The sequence below is a fragment of the Stigmatopora argus genome, chromosome 12 (genome assembly GCF_051989625.1).
Source record: "Stigmatopora argus isolate UIUO_Sarg chromosome 12, RoL_Sarg_1.0, whole genome shotgun sequence".
Taxonomy (NCBI): Eukaryota; Metazoa; Chordata; class Actinopteri; order Syngnathiformes; family Syngnathidae; genus Stigmatopora; species Stigmatopora argus.
This window is the reverse complement of record NC_135398.1, coordinates 9,917,606-9,923,806: the sequence shown is the minus strand read 5'-3', so window position 1 is coordinate 9,923,806 and position 6,201 is coordinate 9,917,606.

Here is a 6,201-nt window from a genome sequence, read left to right as displayed (position 1 = left end):
AAATACCCAAATACAAATTCACGTATAATCCTTTCAGGATGGCATGAGTTGTGATGATGGTGTTGCAAGCTTTCCCAGAAGCTGCAACCTCTTTTCTTTATACTGGCGTTAACAACCACAACCATTTAACATCACCAACTACTGATATCAACCAACTAATAGATCGCAATTCAAACAATAAATGAATCACCAATGAAATGGATCTTATTGCCACAATCAGGAGAACTAAATGATTTTTTGGACTGTCCAGAAATGTCTCAAAATGAGTAGTCAGCTTATGTATGCGTGAGTGTGCAAGTGTGTGTATGTTTGTGTGTACAGCTCAAAGTGAAGCCCTGAGAGATTCTCCTGAGTCCCTGTGTTTATTCAGTCGGGTTCCTGCATGGCTGACCGGGACACTGCAAGTCAATTAAATGTAAACAAATGGAAAAGAGGATTTAGTCCAATGAAACATTGGTACTGCTATCATTATGGACGAATTCGCACAGATCCTGAACGAAACTGTCCTTGCTGTAAGCATTCAAATCATTAAGAAATGCGGCGAATGTCCTTGGAGCCATATTTGGAGAAAAAGTGACTCTTAACTCGGCGTCTCTCCAGAGCAATTACTCTAAGTTGTGTGTTTATGTTCACTAATAGGCCCCTTGATGTGCTGAAGCAGTGACCAACAGGCACATTGGCTTCCCATAGAGTACAGAACCAGTAGTATAGTATCAGGTGGACGTCGCTGTACTATCAAAGCACAATCTCCTGAGAGACAACCTCTTATCATAACAAGGACCCTGACTCTGCCTGGCAGCTGCTCCTGGGTGGTCTGGCAAAGCCGTGCAATAATGCTGCCTGACTGTTCTGAGAAAAATAGAGGAATACAGTGTGAAAGCCTCATTTCAGACACCTAGATGGGATTGATAAAACCAGATTTGCTTTCTCAAAATGAGGTAAATTCTGTGTTTTTAGCAAAACCCCAAATTAAGAGGGCTTTAAGTGATTTTAGCAGGATTAAATAGCAGCATACTTGGGGGAGCAAAATGTGTAAGAAGTGAGCATTTCCGTGTCCATATAATTTGTAAAATATTTTACTCGAAGACTTGTGTTAAGTTCTTTTCTTGACCCTGCTACAGATTTGTTCCTTTAGGTAAGCACATTCCCAATCGCAATAAAATAGGTTGGCTGTCTATTGCCGTTTTGGTTATTTTACTAACTACCACAGGACATACTTTTTACAAAGAGGGTAAATAAGTGACTGGGAGGCTTGGAAGTGACCATTGATCTCCCAATACAACGGCATTGGTTCCACTGCCGTCAAAGGCACTGAAACGTGATAATTCACTGCCAACCCTACCACGTGCCAATGATATATATCGTTGTCAATGAGTTAATACTGCAACATGATTGGTGTGAATTCAAAGTGTGTTATGCATTGTTCCCCTTCGTGCCACATGTCCCTGACCCAGGCCATTTTAGAGAAAATGCGCAGAAATGGGTGCGGGGGTGTGGTCTCTCCTCGTCTAGTGCGTTTCCTGCCTTCCACACCAGCTCTAATTGGAAATACGGGTGGCCCTGTTTATTTGCATGGTTGAAATGCGGCGAGGTTGTATTTATATTTTCATGGCGCGTTCTCAGCAGTGCTGCATTACATTGCTTTCCCTAGAGATCACTGTGGGAGAGGGAGAGAAGATCTTTGGTTGAACGTATGCAAGCGAAGGGGTTGGATGAGGTCTTAGGCTTCATCTTAATGTTAAGTACTTGTTTGAAAACAATACTGACCATAAAGGGCTAACATTTTACATCCTAAAATATGCTTCAAACAAGGAAATACAGCAATGGTCATTCGAAAAACAATGAAAGGAAAAAATGAATGGAACTATTCTTTGAGATCAAATTTGGAGAAGGCTTGTTGGATGGTTTAGTGAAAGATCATCCCCGGCAATTATTTTGTGGTTGTTCTCCAACAGGAAAATCTAATCAGTATTTCAGCTGGGTAACACATTGCTGCGAAGACAAAACAGACGCTGAAAGGTGAAGTAGCGGTAAAGTTTAGGACTACTTTGTTATGTAAAACAAAGACAATTATGGATTAAGAGAGAGAAATAATGTAACAAACGGCACACTCCCCCAAAACATAATGGCAAGCCATTTGTGTTTTAAACAACAAGATAGATTATTTTTTTGTCCTCAGCTATATCTGGTCATTTCTGTTGTCTTTGACAGAAAACAATATTTTTGGATCATACTGAATAATATTTGCACTCATATGATGACCATGCTACTTAGCTATTTACATATATAAATAGTGTACAAATTACTCTAAATCAATTGAATCGTGATAAATTGTTAGACTCGGTTTGGATTAAAAAGGCAAGAGTGAAAGAGGTATTTCTTTGATTTCTTTTTGGGCTATTCTAAAATACTATACTATTCCGGTAGAATTTATTTAATTTGGAACCAACTTGTGTTGAGTCTTGGTACTGTGTCACACATCACCCTGACAAACCAACAATAATAAAAGAACGTGCCGATTTTGTCCTTATCGTGTGCAGCGTCCATCACACAAATTAGTTAGTGTACCCCACTTAACTATTTTTTTCCATTGAAAGTGATAGACGTTCATTTGAACTGGGAGTGCCTGGCAGGAAAAATTTACTGCTAGCCCCTCCCAATTGGAAGGGAAAGGATTGGACGTCTAGCAACGTCAATAGCAGCCAATTGGTCAAGAGATCTGTCAGTGGCATCGCTCAACATTGGAGTATGCGGCCAACTCTGACAAAAGTGCATGTAGTTCAAAAAACTGTTTATTTTGTCAGATTAGGGCCCAAATTGGAATAGGGGAATATGAGACAGCAAAAAAATACAAATAGGGGGAATCCAAAAAAAGTAAACTATCACATTCTGTATTAGCACAGTATTCCATGAACGGTATCTATGAAGAAATGAATTCTTGGAAGCATGTAATGCTTGCTGTATGGTTTAATTAGATCAATACAACTATTGCTATAAGTCAGGCTTGACGTCCAGAGAGTACAAACCAAACCCTAGAACTCCTTTGCATGAAGGTCTCATTGGTTCCATAAGTATACACGGATAAAACTGATCTCAAGATGAGCGGTGTCAGAGCAATGGAGGGGAGTGTTTATCCATTTCCACCGAAACTCAGTGAGTGCCGGAAGGCCCGGCTTTCTAGTCAAGCTGTGGCCACAGAGATCCCGGGCCTGACTTTGGATAAAGTAAACACACAAATGCACTCATGGAAGGGCTCTCCCCGTCCTCCCCTATGCCCGTCAGCTGTAGACCACACACCCAGACCACACAGAGTCTGAGAACAGGCCTAGTCAGTCTCACGCAACATGGCGGCCGTCCTGGCTGCCTGTCACTTGCGTTTCTTTCGTCACCACTGCCTCTGATCACATGACACACCAAAAGAAAGTATGTCTGTGTTTACAATTTCCACTTTTTGGGGGGGGAAGTGCATTAAATCTAGCTACTCTGTTGACATTATACTCATCCAAGTAATTAATTGACGAAATATGTTACAATAAACTGTGTTGTGTCTTATTTCTACACACACCATTAGGGTTCATCAGAAGTCTGATAATTGGAGGAATTGGGTACTTTCACCCACTAGCTCTGAACTCTCATGAAGCATAACAGTCCCTGCTGGTCATTTACTTCACTGCAGCAAACTGGGTTGGTCAAGACAAAATAGTAATAAAATAATCTCACTTTTTTCCCCCCATGAGTCTCATTAGAATTTTTTACAGACGTCAAACCTAAAATGTATTGAGCACTTGCTGGAAAAATAATATAGAATGGTATAAAACAAACAAGCTACTGCAAAGTCAACCAGAACATTTCCCGTGTGGCAGAAAATGCAAATATGTTAACTTCTAAATGAGTCAGACCTGACAACTTCATTGCAGTGTGTTAAAAGAAAAAGGTAGGTTTATTACAGAAAATTAGGTGACAAACAAAAAGAAACATTGCACAAAAAAAGAAAATTGAATGTGTTAAAATATAATATATTGTATCTAGTTTTCTTTTTGTTTCCAGTGTAGAATCATTACCTTTTCATACTTTAGAAATCAATATAGAAGAATTGGATAAATATATAATGATATTAATTATAATGCAATAAAACTAAAATATACAATAACTACAGTTTATGTTACCTTGTATATATTTTTTTCTGTGCTCTGGTAGGAATTCAAATGTAAAAAAGAACAATACAGTTCTTTGAAAAACAAATACAATACATAAAAAAGTTTTAAAAATAAATGTCATACATTGAACTCTTCAAGAGAACACATTAATTCAATATTTTCCACTTCTGGTTTCTACAAATAAAGCACTACATTACAATGAGTATAACGTTGTTAAACAGCTTGAGATTTCTCCTATTGAAAAAAATACAGTTTCAGTCCCTGAAGTAACTTTCAATTAGTTTGTATAATGATGTGTCGTGTTGTTCTTATTAAAATAACATTGACGAAAAGAAATAGGAGAAATTTTGGATATTATTTTACTACATTTATTATCAATCAAAAGAAATACAGAAGTACAAATATTATTTAGGCACATATTTCATAACCGGATGCATTTTCATTCATTTTCAACTCATCATTTCACCCCTGTGTATTAATTATAAAGCAGGCATTTGTAACTTGAGGGAATATTGGTGAAATATAGTACTGAGCACAATGGAAAAATATATTTATTTGGATTAAAAAAAAATCGGTCTATTTATCAAACAGATGTTTTTTTCCTTATTTTGTTTAACTATTTATTTTATGTATGATACAATAGCCAAATCTATGCTGATATTTGTGCTTATTTATATTGAAAATTTGAGGGGCAAAAAAAACAATACTTTTGGATGGAGTGGTGAAAATAACATGCGCTTTGCTACTCCACCCTGCAGGATAGTGGTCAGTTTTGCACACATACTGGCATGTTAATGTCGTTACAGAAAACAAGGACAATGATCTTGTTTGTCTGAATGTTCAAAGTATTTCTGTACAATTACATGATGATTAATTTATACCATGGAGTCAACAGGTTTTATTTTAAATCAGTCGGTTTCCCCCTTTCTGCATATACAAACCTATCTTGCTATTACTCAACTTTCCATTATTTGTCTTTAAGCACCTCAACTGCACCGACTCCACTGAGGACGCCTGAGTGACGAGCGGTGTCGGCGAATGACAGAAAGTACATAAAGCGGCAAATGAGGTCAACGGCCCCGTAACCACAGGGTCAACAAGCAGGATCAGAGTCAGCGAGGGTTAAGTAAAACTGTCATCAAATTGCGGCCAGGGTCTCAGTAATACCCGACCCCGAAAAACATGCTTAGTTCATGGGCCTTGATTCTGGTGTAGGGTTACCAAAGGTATGTTTAAATAAGCAAAAGCCATCCAGTTGAACGCTTCTTTTACACGTTTAATGGTGAATGCACAAAGTAAACCAGACTTACAAGGTTAGCACAATGTTTAGTTTTTTTTTCACATGAAATATGAATACTACTTCTAGCATTAACTTTGTAGTTGATATAAAACACTGGGTGTGTTAATCCAACATTCCATTATTTACCGTGATAAATGTTTTTCTCTTTGTGGCCTAAAAGTCTTTGTCAAACAAATATTTATTTTAGTTAAATCACGCAGTAAAGTTACGATATGTGACGAAGGACCCTCTTTAAAAATAAGAGTGATGTCGTTTCAAGCTTGGACATGGTAAACTTTCCTTATCCTATCCTACTATTATAAATTGCATAGTGTGACAAAACATGCTTCAGCTTGTATTACAGCACATTCTTTTGCTGCAGTAGTATACAGATTTGTGGTTGACTTCATTGCATGTGGGGAAAAATACTGCAATTGTCATTTCATCCAGTAGATGCTGCTCCAGTACAGATATCAACATTGCTCAAAACATCAGTTATAAGGCGTTAAATGATGAAATATTGTATATCATTGATCATATATGTGCTGTTGTACTTTGTGAGAAGAATGGAATTTAATCCAAATGTTCTAATATAGCAATGTTTTAAAATCACAGTAGATGCATATTAAATGTAAATATTTTTGGCAAACAAGAAAAAGCTTGTTACTGTGGTCGGACGAGTTATTTTTTACTCACAGATTTGAGGCAGTTTCATTTCTCAGCAAAAGCCAACATGTGGTTGTGCTTGAGGTATTGTCAATGGAA